Below are 19,564 nucleotides of genomic sequence, written 5' to 3'. Positions count from 1 at the left end.
TTAATTAATGAGGGATACTGTTGACATAGAAAAAAATAAAATGTAGGCTTATTGACTACAGACATAAGTCTATTACTCTTTTTGTCCATCATTTCAAGAACCATTTTATTATTTTAGGTTGTCCATAATTTATAAACCATTTATTTTATTTCACTTTTAGTATGCGAATCTCACATTTCGTCAACTTTTTACATTCACAACTCAATATAAACTAATATTACTTTAAAGACTAAAGTCTCAAAATGGTCCCTAACATTTGACGTTTTTTTATTTTGGTCCAAAACATTATATTTTGGATTATTCGGTCCCTCACATTTGAATTCGGACCACATTTAGTCCTAAATTGACGGAATGGTTAAAATTTGACGGCAATTTAAATCAATTTTGACCTGATTATGATTTATAACTATGTTTTATTTATGGCTAATACATAATTAACATAAAACTTAAAAATACAAAATGTAAAATATGTTAAAATATTCAACCTCCAATTAAAAAAAGAAAATAAAACATAGTTCTACTGAAATGTGAACGACGCAGCCTTCATCCATTCGACGCAACTCTTCCTTCCCTAAACTCTTCTCAACATTCGAATAGAATAGGGTTCTTTCTGCACAAATTCTAATCGACACTTGGAATCCTAGATTTCGCGTTGATGACACAAACATCTAAATCCCCAAACCAAAAATCTCACCTCGCGGTGATTCGTGTGTGGGGACGAAAAAATAGAACTGAAGACGGTGATTCGAGCAGCGGAATAGAAGAAAACAAACAATTTGAGGGATATCTGCAAAGTGTCCGCCGCACAGATACAATGTACCTCCAATCCCCAAAACAATTACACTCTGTGTGTGAGTTTGAGAGAGAGGGGGGTTGTTTTCCACATCCCAGCTTGGTGATTACTGTGGATTGAAACCTCGCAGCTTCAGCAATGGAAGATCGCTTTCAAAGTGTTTTGCAGTGGAATAAATTTGAAATGAGAGAGGGAGGGTGGTGAAATTTTTGGTTTGGGGATTTGAAGTTTGAACGGTGAACCAACCAAGCAGATTTAGCAAAAAATGGGCTTTATCAAAATTAATCTGGTCAAAATTGATTAAAATCGCGTTGACTGTGACGTTCCGTAAATTTTTAACCATTCCATCAATTTAGGACTAAATGTGGTCCGATTTCAAATGTTGGGGACCGAATAATCCAAAAGATAATGTTTTGGACCAAAATAAAAAAAACGCCAAATGTTAGGGACCATTGTGGAACTTTAGTCTACTTAAAATAAATCTCACATTTCACTTGTTTTCTTCATTTACTTTTCTTCACAAAGTCAAACAATTTCTTAAAACTCGTGCCGAGTTAAAATGACTATTTAAATAGTGGACGAATAGTGTATTAAACATGAGGTACTTTTCCGTCCTAGTTAAACATAAGAAAGTTATAAATTATGCATTGAAAGATGTATACGCACCATGAACAAGGAAAGTAAGATGCTTTTCTTTTGGAAAAGCAGCACTCGGTCATGGTAGTCACTAATTAGCAAAGTGGTTCATCATGACTTGTGAAGTCAAATTAATAATCAATCGTGTGGCATATTATGCTTTTCTAATATCACTTTCGAAATTACTTGTCCAATTAGGATGGAATTTATTTTATAAATTAATTTTCTGTAAACCAAATTAAACACATTATTCATAGACCGGACTATCTAAAATGTGCTTATTTATGTATATATATTTCAGATTAACACAACAATTAATACACTTCTACAGAGCAAGCTTCAAATGCAAATGACTTATTTTCTCACGTTGATCTTTTTCTTCTTAACGTTCGTCGTAGTACAGAAGCACATATACTATCGACTCAAAGTATTGCACTCAGTGCACATATTCTTATGAGATGATAAAGAACACCTTGGTTCTACTGTGAGGTGTGAGATCGAATTTGATTTTTAATCTTATATTGATGTACTTATTCATATTTTTTCTATGTGTAATATATTATGATTGTTTTCATGATTTTGAAAACTGAAGGTTGTTATTTTGATGAAATGATAGGAAGATAGTTAGATAATCTTAATCTTAGTTGTCTAGATAATCTAAGCATCTTAAATTATTGTAATTGAGTAGTTGTTAAATGTAATGAAGAATTATGGTCTAGTTTGAGTAGGACACGTACAAAATAATTGAACTCCCTCCATGTCTTAATGTATAAAAGTAACCCAAGAGTGAAAAATATCTGTCAAAGGGTTACTATTGGGCTGTGTGGGTTGGTTGGTGCCAATGGCTGAAATCTTTCGTTTTCTGTTCTTTCTTCTTTTGGTGTTGTGCGCCTATAGGCATTAGCTGGTGCCGATGGCTTTTGTTTTGCTTTTGGTCTTGTTATGGCCATAGATAACAGTTCGAGGCTGGGTGAATTTTTTCCTTGTTTGTTTTCAAATCAAGTAGAAGAAAAAGATTGACTCCGATTCTTCTGAGTAATGTGTATTTTTGGCATGTTTTGGTGTTTTTTAATAATCCCCCCATACGCATGCACCAACCGAACCGAACCGCCGGTTCACAAACCGGAACTGGATCCGGAGGCAGCGATTCGAACCGGCAGACGGATCGGCGGTTCATGCGGGTTGGTTCAAGTTCAACGAAATGTGAAATCGGAACCGCCGGTTCAACGGTTAAACCGGCGGTTCAATTAAAATTAAAATTAAAAAATATATTTTTTTATCTATAAAATTTGATTTTTTATACATAAAAATCAATTTTTACAAATAAATGAATACAAGAAATTCATAATAGCCCATATATATTTGATGGGCTTATGAATACTATGAAGCCATTCTTGCTTATTTATCTCTTATAGAGACATCATTGAATATTTTATGTTTCACTTTAAATGAGAGACAAAATGTTGAAGTATTTTCTTTTATAATTGCATGTTTAGATCATTCATTCATCTTTTTCGGGATACAAAACTTTATTTTGTCTTCTACTTTTCTTCATTTTTTTATCATATATATAAACAAAATTATTAGTATTTGAATATATTCTTGATAGTTAAAAATAAACAATTATTGAGAAATATGATTTGTATATAGAAAAATAATTATTTGTATAATAGTTATCGTTAGATATATATAGTTTATATATTAGCAGTAGACTAATAGTATGATTTTGTATAATAGTTTATATAAATAAAATTATTATATGAGAATATATTCTTGATAGATAAGAATAAACAATTATTGAGTAATATGATTTGTATATAGATAATTAATTATTTATATAATAGTTATCACTAGATTAATACAGTTTGTAATAATTATTCTCTTAATGTGTATAATGGTATTTATTAGTTAACATATGCATAAACTTATACACAAATGAATCAATAATGATAAAGAATTAAAGAAAAATATTTTATGTAATAATATTTGTTGTTAAATTATAGTAATAGAAGATAGTCAAGATACAAACTAATATAAACAAAGATGATAGAAATCTATCATGCAGTCATAAATAATGACTTTAGTTTTACCCCACATTGAAAGAAAGAACAACACTGATGAAAGGTAAAAGTTGGAACAGATTGATCAAGCAAGTATATAAAAATAGAACCGATCGGGTGGACCAGTTTGCAAATGTCGTTGCGACCTGATAAAGGCACTCACCTCTCTCTTTCACAAAAATATTTATAACTCCCTAACATGCATCCTACTTAAAACAGCAAGCGGCAAGTACGGGGTCGATCCCACAAAGAAGTTGGTGCGTTGAGTGTGTGTTTAATGAACAGGGTTTTGGCTGCGGGCACACTTTAAGTTGGGAGTTTTAAACTACTGGATTAGACTAGGGGAATGTAAATTAACTACTTGATCAAGTGACTCATCATGTTGGAAAATAGCGAACTGATTAGGTAAGCGACAAACTGAAATAAAAGACTTAACTACCTAAACATGCTACGAATCTACGAAACACTTTGCCATTCAACATAATGAAAGTTCAAACACTGGATCTGGAATTTTAAGACGAAAACTAAGCTAGAACAGTAGACGAAAATTTTGAAAACAGATAACTTTGATTAAAAACAGAATTCAGAACAGAGCTGGGAAAGTGCAAAATACAAGACAAGAACGATTTTTTAACTATGCAACAAACAAGAAATTTAACTAAGCAACTAGATCTAGAATGTAAGAAAGCGAATAAATCCGAGAAAGCCCTCGGTCGGAAACTAGACGGCGCCGAACAGATATGAGTTTCTCTGTCGTGCTCCCTTCGGCCGCACTCCTACTAGCAAACCATTTTTACTCTCTAAACTAAGGAACGAAGCTTTTTGGAACTGGGAGCAACTTGGAACGAAGAATGGGCGGAATGAGAAGAAGAAGAAGATTTCTCTATGGCGCTGCGTCCTCAATTTATAGACCCTTCGCAACAACTCCAGCTGTGATAACAACTTTGGTAGAGAATATTCGTCCTTGCTGGAATTCCGCGTCTTATCCATCGATACGTGTCCTCTTTTCTGTTTCGCAGCAGTAGTCCTTGATAATCGATTGATGATCGCTTTCCAGCTCATCGGCTATACATGTCCTCCTTCTAAAATGTAGTGGTCCCCGGCTAACTGCTTGATCACCACCTTGATCAACCCACACTGTTTTGGGCCTTTTTTGTCTTCTACGCTAACATGATCAGTTTGGCCTTACTGCCCTTGGTCAAGCGACATTCCTGCACAATTAACACTTGCTTTCCGCGTGAAACTAATCAAGTAGCCTGCATTTTACCCTCTAAACCGATGCATGAAATAAGCCTTATCAAACTGCTCACACTTAAAACATACTTGTCCTCAAGTAAAAAGAAAAAAGAAGAGAATAAGGCAAATTTCAAGCATGATTTCTCGTTTCAAGAAAGTAAAAGAAGAAGAAGAAGAAGAAAAACATAATACTCAAAACATAGACACATATTCACATAGATGCATAAAAACATAATAAACTTCCAACATTCATACCCGAGGTTTAGGTCAATCCATTTGCCAACAGTATATGTTTCTACCCTTTCACGTTCACTTGATCAAGGTGTCAGTTCGTCAAGATAGCTCAATTTAAACCAACTGTTGAATTCACTTGGTCACTCATTTCTCACCAGAGATGTTAGGACTATTCACTCAGTAATTGTTGCACATTTAATACCTCGAATGGACTGCACAAGATGGTTCCTTAAGGTCTTTGTTTTGGTTGTAAAGAGGCTAAGAGTAGTAATGTGTTTAGGTAAGGTCCTAGGGGTTGTAGGTTAAAATATAAACTGGAAAATGGAAAAAATGAAAAGCACATGAGTTAAGAGACCAAGATTTGAACAACTTACAGGATCAAGCTGGGTTTATTTCTTAACCACTTGACAGCTCACTTGGTCAAGCTACGACTTTAGTCTCTAACTTCCTGGCTTATTTCTTAACTAACGACTTACTGGGTCAGATTACAAACTTTTTTTGTGCGCTTTTTCAACTTTTTTCAACACACAATTTTTTTAATTTTTTAATTTTTTTGCTTGATCAACCTAACTTTTTACTTGATCAATCATGGCTAATTGACTTGACCAACCTGGCTACCCTATTTCGACCCCTCTATCGCTATTCCCTTTTCTTTTGAAATAGTCCATATCTCGACCCCTTTTCCTCATGTACTTATAAAAATATATAAAAATGTGGGTTTAGGTTTCAAAAGACGGGTAAAAGTGTATATAGGCTCAACTTGGTTTACTAGGGGTGCCTTGTTTGATGAGGAGGGTTCAAGAAGCGAAGGAAGAAATGGCTCAAATGGTTAAGTCTTAATGCCTTTAGTCCTTACTACTTGTGCAATTTTCATCTAAATATTAAAAGGCAGCCTCTCATTCGTTGTAAAAATAGTAGAAAGTGTTCTACTTTGGCTTATAACTCGCATTTTAAAGAGGCTTCACAGAAGGTTTTACATTCGGCATTTCCATCATACTTACTTCATCCAAACTGATCAAGTTGAGCAATCAAGTTTTTACATGTAAACATACTGTATCCTTTTTCTAATTCTTCCCCAGGCATTCATATCTTTCATTTACTCAGTTCCATGCATACTGCCCTAATTAATTCTATCTGTTTGTTTGATTTTTTATATTTGACATGTGTGATTTCAATTAGGCTAACCCTCCCCCTCCCACTGCATATTAGCTCGCCCTCGAGCTACTTGATTAAGTGGAAAAAGGGTTAGGCAACAACACAGGTATAACCAAAACCAAGTAAAACTTCTCACACTTAGACCAGACACTGGGCTAAGTGAGAGATAGTGCCAACATCAAAATCATGCCGAAAACAAGAAAAACAAAAACACATAGACCAGAAAAAGAACAAGGAATCCATAAACTTTCACACTTAGATCAGACATTGGGCTAAGTGTGAAATGGATAAAAACATATAATTACAAACCAAAAAACAAAAATAAAAACATAGATTGTTTGAAATTGAAACGAGCTGGGTAAGATGGTATACTTTGTCCTCCTGGATGGCTGCGTGGCTTGGGTAGAGGTGTGCTTGGTCGGAGTAGTGGCATGCCTAGCCTGAGGTGAGCGTGTAGAGGGAGGTGGTGTCTTGTGTTGGGCTGTCTTGCCAATGAGCTGGCTGGATCACGAACTGCATCCAGCAGCCTCTCCATGACGGTCCCAATCATATTCATCTGAACCAGGTGGGCTAGAGAGTTCTTCACCATCTGCGTCATCATCTGCTCCATTCGCTGCTTCCAATCAGTGTCTCTCTGGGTACCCTCCTCTGTCTGCTCTACCCTCGGGGTGACCACTAGCGCCAGCTGGGGCCTTTGAAGTTTGCTGGGGCTGATTGGGCGCTCAGTTTGCCTCTGCCTTGCTTCTAGTTGGCCCCTTGACTGCTCCCTTTGGCCTAGAGTGTAGAAGTGAAACCTCCCCTGTCTTCCTTTCTCCAGCCCATGTATTCTGAAAAAGTAATCCAAGTCAAATGGTTTGGGGGAAGGGCAACAGAGAGGGCGTCTAACACTCTCTTGATTCTCCAGATTCCAGTTCCTTCTCAGGTAGGCTCCCAGAAGATGGCACATGTTCAGGTGGCGAGCCGGGCGGGTAGCTATTTGATTGACTGAGTAAGCCAGCCAGAATCCCAGGTGGACCTTCCTCTGTTCCTTCATGCACCACATAAAATAGAGCTCGGCCAGAGTAATCATGGTTGTGGTGTTGCCTTGGCCCAGAAGATTGCAGCCAAGGTAGACTTGAGCAAGTCGGAGGGCCGGGTCTGCAATATGGTTACCCCGGGATTCAGATGCCTTAAACGCTGGAGCTCTGTCGTGGCTGAGGGCTTTCCGGACTTCCTGTTGATCGAAGTCGGCCCTATTGTTTGCGAGTCCTATGTCTCGCCCGAACCACTCGCCATTGGCATCCTGGTTGTTTGTATAGGGTTCCATTCAGATGGAGAACTAATTTAGGCTCATTCGCTGTGTGCGGCCGAACACTCTGAATCTGATGCTCCGGGGGTCGAGGTCAGTCTCTCTAGAGAACCGAATGGAGGTAAAGAACTCCTTGGCTAGAACCTCGGGGACAGTTGTTGTATCAATATCTAACAGCCACCCGAAGCCTATTCCGGTGATGTATTCTGTAAATTTCTCCTCAACACCCCTATCTTCCCCAGGGTAGGCTAGTGGAGCTTCTTCCCGGACATTGGAATTAACTACTTGGAGAGCCTCTGACTCACCTCCTCTTGGTATTTTGGGTCGTCGATCTCGGTATCCGCTTGAGGAGGTCCGTGGTCAGAACCACAGACTGCTTGGAGTAGTTAACATTAGAAGCTGGCTCAGGCCTCCCCATGCTGCTTCGCCTGGAGGTCCTACTCGAGCGCAGTTCGCTCTCTCCGGCCTCACTGCCTTCTTCATCATCACGCGGCAGTGGAGCAGCTGGTTGGTCAGCTTCCTGAATCATTATCCCTTGATTGGCAGAGCGTATTCCCTTAAGAGAAGGCTGTGCAAGCTCTTTCCCTTTCCTCTTCTTCACCTTTCTCAATTGGCTGTCGTCCACAGCCTCTTCTTTATCGATCAGGGTCCGCACACGTCGCCGCCTTCGGAGTAATGGCTTCTTCTCCCTTTCGAGGCATGGCTCATCCTCGAGCCTCTGTAGGAAGTTCTAGTCGCCCCCAGCTCTGAAGTAATACGTCGCTGGGAGGGGCAGCTGGACCTCCATGTCGTCTTCAAACTCCACCACTTCAATCGGTTGTGGCTCTTGAGTGTGATATTAAAGGCAGGGACGACTTCTTCTGGCCTAGGGCTGGGCCTACCAGTATCTTCGATTGCTAGCTCTACTCCTGCATCCTCCAACCTCGAGGTAGGTATGCCCTCGGCGGGGCGAGCAACGGGCTGCTCCACAACCTCTCCCTTCTCCAAAGTGGCATCCAGTTCTTCTGCCGGTATAGTCACTCCACTGAAGTTGTCCACCGGATCATATAGGTTGGATATGGGGTTGCGGGCTTTAGATGGGGGGCGGACTTTGTGTTTTGGATGGAGAAGATGGTGGAATTTGGGGTACGGAAGTAGGAGCGGGATTTCTAGATTTGGAAAATACCAGATTTGCTTTGAGGTGGGCGAGGACCATTGCGGCGTCCGTCCCGATGGGTAAACCGTCGAGGAACCTCTCTAGTTGCTCCGATAACCTTGGATCTACGACTGGGAGTGGGGAAAGTGGAGCCGCGGCGCTAGGGTTTGCAAGCGGCGCCGCCAAGGCTGAGACGAAGTTCGTCTTCTATTGCCGCTAGTACCGGAACCGACGTTTCTTGAGGAGGTAGCTTGGTCTCGTGCTTCACACTTCGTCATTTTGGTAGTATTTTGTGTATTTTTCGTTGAGAGTTACGGCAATTTGGAGCTCGGGTTCCTGCGATTTTGAGAGAGAGAAAATATGAGAGCGAAAATTTGGGTAGCGCGTGAGGAAAAAGTGATAAATTTTTTCGATAAAATCCCTTCTATTTGCAAGGGCGTCGTTTGGCTTCCCCGTGACGCTTCGACAATTGGGCGCGCCTTTTCATTTCAAAAGTTGGCTTCCCTCGACTCTTCATCTCTCCTCGACACGTCAGCAATTAAGCGCGCCTTTTATCTACCCTGCCTTAATCAAGCCAATGACTTAGACCACAAAATAACCCTGATGTCCAACTGATCAAGTGGACAAGTCAATCCAGATGAATACTCAAATAATAACCACTTGATTAGTTTAACCCTTTTTTCATACTTTAATATTTTTAAATTTACTTTAATTTTCAATTTTAATAAAGCGGAAAAATATTTACACTAAGTTACCAAGGAGTCGACTGAATGCCCTTAGGACGTCACTTGATCAATTTAACAATTTTGAAGACCACTTTTAGCTCGATCAAGCAGACTACCCAAAGGTACCAGTAACTCCTTTTACCTGATATTACTGGAGAGATTTAGGCATGGGTAGTGGAATTTCTTCCACCACGCACACCTCACTTCTGTCTCTGTAACGCTTCACTCGTTGACCATTTACCAGAAAGGAAGATGAATCAGGGTCGCTTCCTTGGAGTTTGATTGCCTCATTCGCGCGTATAGCCACAATGGTGTAAAGGTCTGCCCACCTTGACCTTAGCTTTCCCGGCATCAGTTTGAGTCTTGACTGGAAAAGCAACACCTTTTGTTCCACTTTGAGCTCCTTCCTTCGGAGATTCTTGTCATGCATTATCTTTGTTCTTTCTTTGTACCACATGGCTGAATCATACGCATCGAGGCGAAGCCCTTCAAGATCCTGCAGCTGTAATTTCCTCTCTTCAGTGCAGGCCTCTGCGTTCAAGTTCATCTCCTTAATAGCCCAGAAGGTTTGATGCTAAACCCCCACCGGTAGATGGCACATCTTCCTAAATACTAGTTGGTAGAGAGACATTCCGATCAAAGCTTTGAAGGCGGTTCTGTATGCCCAGAGCGCGTCCTCCAGTCAACAACTCCAGTCCTTCCTCGTTGGGTTCAGTGTCTTTTCTAAGATCGCCTTGATCTCTCGGTTGGACACTTCAGCTTGGCCATTTGTCTGGGGGTGGTAGGGTGTAGACAATCGGTGGTGGACGCTGTATTTTCTCATCAGAGCTTCGATGGTTCGGTTGACGAAGTGAGTGCCTTGATCAAAGATGATGGCCCGCGATACTCCATACCAGGTAAAGATATTTGTCTTCAAAAATTTGGCCACCTCCTTGGACTCACACGTCTTGGTTGCCTTGGCCTCGATCCACTTGGACACATAGTCAACCGCCACCAGATATATAGATTCCCTTCAGAAGATGGGAAGGATTCCATGAAATCCATCCCCCATACGTCGAAGATTTCGCAGACTATCACTGGGATCTGCGGCATCTCATCTCTCGCCAAAATCCCTCCAGTCAATTGGCACCGCGGGCATCTCTTGCAGAACTCATAAGCATCTTTATGAATGGAGTGCCAATAAAACCCGCTGTCAAGCATCTTCTTCACTGTTTTCTTCGGACCAAAATGACCGCCACAAGCTAGTGAGTGGCAGTGGACCATTACGTCATCTTGTTCCCACTCGGGTATACAGCGGCGGATGACTTGATCAGCTCCCATCTTCCACAAATAAGATCGTCCCAGTAGAAGTAGCGGGAGTCGTTCTTGAGTTTCTATTTTTGCTCTCTTATGACCTCAACATTTGTGTGTAGTTCGCCCGTCACCAAATAGTTAGCCATATCAGCAAACCATGGCTCTCCTCTGTGCTGGATCTCTTTCCCTTCAGCTTGGTGGATTATCTCAAGGCTGGACTTGACCAGGTACAGATGTTTTTCACGGACTGCGTCATAGATGGCTTTCCCATTGTCCTTTTGCATGATTCGGCTCAGGTGATCAGCAACCCTATACTCCGAGCCTTTCTTGTCTAATGCTTCCCAGTCAAACTCTTGCAGTAGGAGCACCCATCTGATCAAGCGCGGCTTTGACTCTTACTTCGCTATGAGGTATTTGATAGCCGCGTGATCTGTGTAGACAATCACTCTTGAACTCAGTAAGTACGACCTGAATTTCTCGAAGGCGTAGATCACTGATAGCATCTCCTTCTCTGTAGTATCATAATTCTTTTGCGCTTGATTGAGAGTCTTCGAAGCGTAGAATATCACGTGGCTTTTCCCATCGATCTTTTGGCCCAACACCGCCCCTACCGCATAATCGCTTGCGTCGCACATCACCTCGACGGGATGACTCCAGTCGGGGGCGCGGATGATTGGCGCACTGATCAATCTGTCCTTCAAGATCTGGAAGGCGGCCTTTGAGGCATCATAAAATTCAAAATCCACTTCATTTTGTAGCAGCCTCGTCAAGGGCTTGGCAATCTTTGCAAAATCTTTGATGAAACGTCTATAAAAACACGCATGACCCAGGAAAGCCCAAATTTCCTTCTGATTGGTGGGGTATGGAAGCTTCGCAATTACAACCACCTTGGCTTGATCAACATTGATTCTTCTGCTTGACACAACATGGCCCAGTACGATGCCCTCAGTAACCATGAAATGACACTTCTCAAAATTTAAGGCCAGGTCCTTCTGTCGGCATCTCTCCAACACTTTGTTCAGGCTATGGAGTCCCTACTCAAATGTGTCCCTATAGACGGTAAAGTCGACCATGAAGATCTCGATACAATCCTCTAATATGTCAGAGAAGATGCTCATCATACATCTTTGGAAGGTACCTGGAGCATTGCAGAGTCCGAATGTCATTCTTCTGTACGCGTAGGTGCCGAAGGGGCATGTGAAGGTGGTCTTCTCTTGATCCTCTAGGTTCACTGCAATCTGGAAGTAGCCGCTATACCCATCAAGGAAGCTGAAGTATTGCTTCCCGGCCAATCTATCAAGCATTTGTTCAATGAATGGCAGCGGGAAATGATCTTTCTTCGTGGCCGCATTCAGCATCCTATAGTCTATGCACATCCTCCATCCAATGACGAGCCTTGTTGGAATCAACTCGTTTTTCTCATTCTTCACCACTTGGATTCCACCATTCTTTGGCACCATGTGAACTGGACTGACCCAGTTACTATCCGAAATGGAGTAGATGATTCCGATGGAGACCAGCTTGACTATCTTCTTGAGCACTTTCTCCCTCATATTGGGGTTGAGCTTGCGCTGCTGGTCACGGTGGGGCTTTGCTCCTTCCTCTAGCCGGATGTGGTGCATGCATAAGTCTGTGCTAATTCCCACCAAATTCATCAACTTTCACCCGATTACCTTCTGATTGTGACTCCAGCAATTGTTTTTCCTGCCCCTGGGTCAACTGATTGTTGATGATTACTGGCAACGTTTCATTCTCCCCCAGATAGGCGTACTTCAAATGAGCTTGAAGCGGCTTCAATTCCTTCGCGGGTGTGGGTACTTCAGTAGACAGAGGATATTCTTCCGCTTCTCTTCTCAGTGGGGCGCCTTGATAGAAACCTTCTTGAGGCTTGCAGTTGAGCGATCCCGCTTGACCCAGCTGGTATCACCGCTTTCGCAATGGCTTGATCATCCATCTCGCCAACTTTCATAGCCTCGTACCAGTCAACGATTTCCTTTTCAACCTCTTCGTCTGCTGCGGAGTCTGTGAATTGCCTCTATAGGAACTCCTCTTCTAGATACTCCTACACCAGAGGCTCGGTTACGTCCACCGAGTACACGTTATCACTGTCTGTCGGCCTCTTCATTGCTTCGTCAATGTTGAAAGTGAATTGCTCTCCTTTGGTCGTCCCATGGCGGACGTTGATTGTAAAGCCGGCCGTAGATAGGAACAACCTTCCCAATAAGACTCCACTAGACTCCTTCGCTGCTGGCTCTGTGATAGACTAGTTTCCTTCACTCAGAAACGATCACTTTTTCGCACTTATTAGTTGAATATTTGCATGAAAAAGATGCTTTTTGGCAGGAAATGAATGGAATGGTCCGACTAGCATGCTAATGGAATGGATTCTGGATTACATGCAAAAGTAGAGGCAAATTGGATGCAAATTCAGTAGTTTGAGAATGAAGGAATCCACAAGACACAAACTGCCCAGTTTGATGGATTGGCCAGAGTCCGAACAATGTTGACAGCTCTTCAAAGTCGCATTTCAAAGTAAAGTTGATGAGTCTTTGTGCTACCAATGCCCACAAGCGATACTTTTGAAGGCAAAAGAAGCCAACTACCATCATGGGGAGTGGATAAGACTTCCACATCAGATTGGTTCGAAGATGTGTAACAAAAACACCAAAACTTATCTTTTGGCCTTACTTTTCAACCACTTTTGAACCACCCACTTTTTAGCTAGCTTTAGTTAGTGTTTTTTTCTCTCTCTAAGCTTAGTTTTCTCAGATCCTTGAAGTAAATTTCGAACCATAGACAACCATTACCACTTTTGCTCACCATGGGGTGAAGCTTGTAGTTATGTAATGTTTTAATGCTTTGAATGATCTAGTTCCTTGTTGTACTCATTTTCCAACATCTTAACTCTCTAGTTAAGGTTGTTGAGTTGATCTTAAAGAACTTTCGTGTATTTATTTCTCTAGTTTGAAAGCATTTACTCTTAGTTCTTGTGTTCTTGTTTAGAGTTTAAATCTAACGATAACTATTATACAAATAATTATTTTTCTATATACAAATCATATTTCTCAATAATTGTTTATTTTTACCTATCAAGAATATATTCAAATACTAATAATTTTGTTTATATATATGATACAAAAAATGAAGAAAAGTAGAAGACAAAAGAAAGTTTTGTATCCCGAAAAAGATGAATGAATGATCTAAGCATACATTTATAAAAGAAAATACTTCAACATATTTTTGTCCCACAGTTAAAGTGAAACATAAAACATTTAAGGATGTCTCTATAAAAGAGAAATAACCAAGAATGGTTTCATAGTATTCATAAGCCCATCAAATATATATGGGCTATTATGAATTTCTTGTATTCATTTCTTTGTAAAATTTGATTTTATACATAAAAATCAAATTTTATAGATAAAAATATATATTTTTTAAAATTTTAATTTTAATTGAACCGGCGGTTCCGGTTTCACATTTCGTTGAACCTGAACCAACCCGCATAAACCGCCGAACCATCTGCTGGTCCAAACTGCTGCCGCCGGTTCCGGAACCGACGGTTCAGTTCGGTTTGTGCATGGCTACGGAGAGATTATTAAAAAACACCAAAAAATGCCAAAAATACACATTACTCAGAAGAATCGGAGTGAAACTTTTTCTTCTACTTGATTTGAAAACAAACAAGGAAAAAATTCACCTAGCCTCGTACAACAATCTATGCCATAACAAGACCAAAAGCAAAACAAAATCCATCGGCACCAGCTAATGCCTATAGGCACACGCAATGGCGGATCCAGGAACAAATTATCGTGGGGTCGAACAAGATAGTAAATATTTATTTAAAATAATTATTTAAATTAATTACTTTTATTAATATATTTTTTAATATAAATAATTCATGCGAGTATCGATATTCTTAAAACAACATACTCCACTTTCTTCGTCCCGTTATAAGCGAGACGCTTCTTTTGGATACAGAATTTAAGAAAAAGACGTTTATGGAGTTAACTGAAGAAAGAATAAAATATGATCTTAGATAAAAACAAATATGCAAATAAATAATAAAGTAAGAGAGAACAATTATGTTATACTACGTATTTTGACAAAAAAAATGACATACGCATAGCATAATTTTTCTGTAACATACCAAATTTTTAAAGATTTAAAAAATTGAATATGAATAATAAGGTTGAAAATTTAAATTATAAAACTAAGAGTAGAAGAAATTAAGAAATATTTACTTTATATAAGTAGGTGGTTAATTTAAATAAGTTGATTTTGATATACTTAAAAAAATATTACTACTACTATTTAACATTAATTGATATTTTAAGATGAGAATATATTTTTAATGGACTTTTAAGAATTAATTCAAATAAAGAAAATATTTCAAAGCCAATTTTACAATTAGATAACATATTTAAGATATTTAATCTTTTAAATTTAGTTAAATTTATTGATGCCGGTTTATTCTATTTCACGAGTGAATATAGGGATGAGAAAACAATAATGACATCTCCAATACCATTCCTCTTTCTGTTCGAAAACAAAAACCGCGGAAGGACTCTTCGCCTACAACTCCTTCGTTCTCGACAACAGTCTACCCATCCGGCTGCCTCACTTCCTTCCTTTCTCTCTGATCAGTCTCCTCATCATCTCACACGGCGTGAGGACGTGAGGTGGAGGCGGAGACGTGAACGCCGTAGGGTCGGAGGCCGAAGAAAGTAGCTTTCCGGTGCACTCCGGGGCAGGTGGTGGGGTCGGCCGACCCCACCTGGATCCGCCAACACCAAAAGAAGAAAGAACAGAAAACGAAAGATTTCAGCCATTGGCACCAACTAACCCACACAGCCCAACTATAGTAACCCTTTGACAGATTTTTTTCACTCTTAATAATACATTTAACAACTACTCAATTACAACAATTTTAAGATGCTTAGATTATCTAGACAACTAAGATTAAGATTATCTAACTACCTTCCTATCATTTCATCATTTCAAAATCATGAAAACAATCATAATATTACACAGAAAAAATATGAATAAGTACATCAATATAAGATTAAAATTCAAATTCGATCTCACACCTCACAGTAGAACCAAGGTGTTCTTTATCATCTCATAAGAAAAAGTGCACTGAGTGCAATACTTTGATTCGATAGTATATATGCTTCTGTACTACGACGAACGTTCAAATAGTAGATGCAAACATTAAAGGATGTGTGTCTGATGATGATGATGCAGAAGCATTCTTGTTACCACCTGTCCACGTGTATTCAATGTCCGAAATCATTGTGGACATGTCTTCATTACTTCTTACATCTTTCGCATCTTCAGATTCAACTTCAACACCAGTCGACGTTTCAAATCTCCTAAATGTATGTTTCCAACTCAGTAGCCACTTCTTTCATAGTAGGTCTCATTCTCCTCTTCATGTTCAAACATCTTTGCGCGAGCCTTGCAACTAATGTCACCTCTTCCTTTCCCCCTTTTTCCCAAATACGAGGATCTAAAATTGTGTCCAAACAATGTTCTTCCATGCATGTTAGAAATCGTGTAGCTAGACTTCTTTCCTCCTCTGTTTTATCAAAAGATATTGGCTTTTGCCCAGTAAGAAGCTCGACCAAAACTACTCCAAAACTATAAACATCGCTCTTTTCTGTGAATTGACTCGACTGAAAATAGTCTGGATCTAAATAGCCAAATGTTCCTTTGATCTGCAGCAATGGACCTCGAAGTTCCAAAATCCGACACCTTTATTACAAATTCTACATCTAGAAGGATATTATTAGACTTAATATCTCTATGATAGATAGGCATGGAAGATGCAGAGTGTATCTATATCTGCTGCGATTTTCAATCGTGTGTTCCATGAAAACGGAAATTCATTGTTTGGATCATGAATGAGATCAAAAAGGGTCCCATTTGGCATGAATTCATAGACAAGCAGCGGAACTTCTGTCTCTAAACAACAACCCAACAATTTGACAACATTCCTGTGATTGATTTGCAACAATATATGACCACCTCATTTATAAACTGTTCCAATTGGTTCTCTCCAACCAAATTTGATTTCTTTACGGCCACAATCTTACCATCAGATAACATTCCTTTATAGACGTGCCTTGACCTCCATGTCCAAGAATTCTGCTTTCGTTAAAGTTATCAGTGGCTATCTCCAACTCATTTGCGGGAAAACTTTTGTTTTTCCAAGTATGCCTTCATTGGTTTGTTGTTGCAAGAGAAGACCTCCATTTCGTTTGAAAACTTCTCTTTAACCATTTTTTGCTTTCGATTTTGAAACACCTTATATAACCAAAAACACATTAAAAGTAGCAGCATAAATCCCAATCCGGAACCAATACCTAAATGCAAATATATTTATGTGAAAAAATAAACCTGAAAAAGTTATTGAGTTGCACATATACATGATGATTTTATGGTTACCTATCAAGATTATCGCCTTGGATTTGGATGGTGGCTGGTAAATGCAACATGTACCATATTTCTTTCCATCACCAACATACCCTCTTTGACATGAGCAATGATAACTCCCAACATCATTTTCGCAAATTGAATTTGAGACGCAATTATTTGTTGTGTTATCAGCACATTCATCAATATCCGTTTAAGAACCCACAAAACACGTGCAATATCAGTCAAAAAGTATCCTTTAATCTCAATATTTAATTTAATGAATGTTGACAAATAGCAAAAGAAGAGCTTAGGAACCTTGGCAGCCTTAATTGAGGTAAGGATTGCCTGTGTATCCTTTGGAGCATTTGCCCCCAATGTTAGCACCAAAATCAACACATTGAGCATTAGGTTGGCAAGCAAAGCTAGAATTCCGCGGTGTTTGGGAGCATTTCTGGTTGCCGAGCCTCCAGTCCAAACGCACCACATGATAAACATGTAAGATCGTCGTATTGTTTTGGTTGAGGATGGAGTAGTTATACTGATAAACATAGGTTTTGAGGGAATCGATTTCATTATTGGTTGGAGAATTACAATGATCTACATGCCTCATATAGGCCTCACTATCCCTCACATATGGTAAGCTATTAATTTCTATACCTAATTCTATACAAGGTATGAAAAAAGATATCAATCACTAATTGATTTCCATTCTTGATTGTGTAGGATCTTCTCTCGATTACATAGGATCTTTCCTTCCAACACTCCCCCTCAAGTTAAGTGACGGGATCACCGATGCTTAACTTGTCCAATACTCCATGAAATGATTGAGAGTTCACAGCCTTCGTCAAGATATCAGCCAGTTGATCTTCTGATCTGACGTATGGTAGCTCTACAATCTTTGCATCAATTGTGTCGTTTATAAAGTGTCTGTCCACTTCTACATGCTTGGTTCGATCATGTTGAACCGAATTTTCGGAGATACTAATAGCATCCTTGTTATCACACAGTAATCGACATGGTTGGGTCGATTTGAGTTCCAACTCAGTCATGAGTCTCCTAAGCCATAGTACTTCGGTCAATCCACTCTTGATTCCTAGGAATTCTGCCTCCGCACTTGACAGAGCTACCACTTTTTGCTTCTTGCTTCTCCATGTCACAAGATTACCTTCTACAAAGGTAAAATACCCGGCTGTTGACGTTTGATCATTCGGGTTTCTTGCCTAGTCTGCATCTGTATGTCCATGTATCTCTAAGTGGTTGTGCTTCTTGAATAATACTCCATGTCCTGGTGTGCCTTTCAAGTATCGTACTATCCTCAAAACAACCTCCCAATGTTCTTCCTGAGGTGCATGCATGAACTGGCTTACCACTCCGACGACAAAGGCCAAATCCGGCCTCGTATGGGAGAGATAAATGAGCTTTCTACTAGTCTTTGATATTTCCCTCGATCAACCCGTTTAGCTCCTTCTTGGATCTGTAATCCATGATTCTGAACCATAGGAGTGTCTGCTGGCTTACAGTCTATCATTCCTGTTTCTGCAAGGATGTCAAGCACATACTTTCTTTGATTGATGAAGATGGCCTATTTCAACCTTTTTACCTCGATGCCCAAGAAGTATTTCAAGGCACCAAGATCTTTCATCTCGAATTCTTTGAACAAATTCTTCTTCAGCTGATTTATCTATTCTTCGTCATCCCCGGTGATAATCATGTCATCAACATAAATGATAAGACAAGTGATCTTACCATTTTTCTTCTTGAGGAACAATGTGTCGTCCGAGTTGCTTTGTTGGTATTCATATTTTTTCATTACTTCAGTAAATCTTCCAAACCAAGCTCTCGGAGATTGCTTCAAACCATACAAGGTTTTCTTGAGTTTGCAAACATCCCCATTCAAAAATTCTCCTTCGTCGTGTAGAAAGGGATTCGTCACATCAAATTGGTGAAGGGGCCAGTCTCTGTTGGCTGCAATTGAAAACAGTACCCTTACCGTGTTGATTTTGGCTACTGGTGAGAATGTTTCAGCATAATCCACGCCGTAAGTTTGAGTGTACCCTTTTGCTACTAGCCTTGCCTTGTATCGATCAATAGACCCATCTGATCTCATTTTTATGGTGAACACCCATCTACACCCCACAGTTGTTGCTCCTTTGGGTAGTTTGCTAACTCCCCAAGTTTTATTCTTCAGTAGTGCATCCATCTCTACAAGCATTGCATCTCTCCAATGTTTCTTCTGCCAAGCATCCTCTGCTGTATAAGGGATTTCCTCCTCTTCATAGAGGGCAGCCTCAAAGGCTCTCGACATCTTGGTTAGGTTTGCCTGTGCGAAGTTTGCAACGACATACTGACTCCGCCTTCCTATCTTCTCTGGGGAGTATCTTTTTGGTGGAATTCCCCGAGTGCTCCGGGGGGAAGTATGTACCTCCCAGTACTCTCATCTAGAGCAGTATCTGTATCAATTTGGTTAGGAAGTGAAGCTTCTTGAGGAGAATCAGAGGTTACCTCGGATACCGGTTGATGAGGATCATCGGGTGGTGGCTGAGAAGACTCTGTGGCAGAGACATGCTCGATGGTCGTGCTAACCTTTTCTGT

General features: G+C 39.9%; 1 pseudogene; it reads right to left on the bottom strand.

The window, feature by feature from the left end:
• Positions 1-15,927: 15,927 nt before the first annotated feature.
• LOC121778958 lies at positions 15,928-18,021 on the bottom strand (annotated as a pseudogene).
• Positions 18,022-19,564: the final 1,543 nt, after the last annotated feature.

The sequence above is a fragment of the Salvia splendens genome, chromosome 19 (genome assembly GCF_004379255.2).
Source record: "Salvia splendens isolate huo1 chromosome 19, SspV2, whole genome shotgun sequence".
In the NCBI taxonomy this organism is placed as follows: Eukaryota; Viridiplantae; Streptophyta; class Magnoliopsida; order Lamiales; family Lamiaceae; genus Salvia; species Salvia splendens.
Note: the sequence above shows the minus strand (reverse complement) of the source record. Positions and strands in the feature narration are given on the sequence as shown.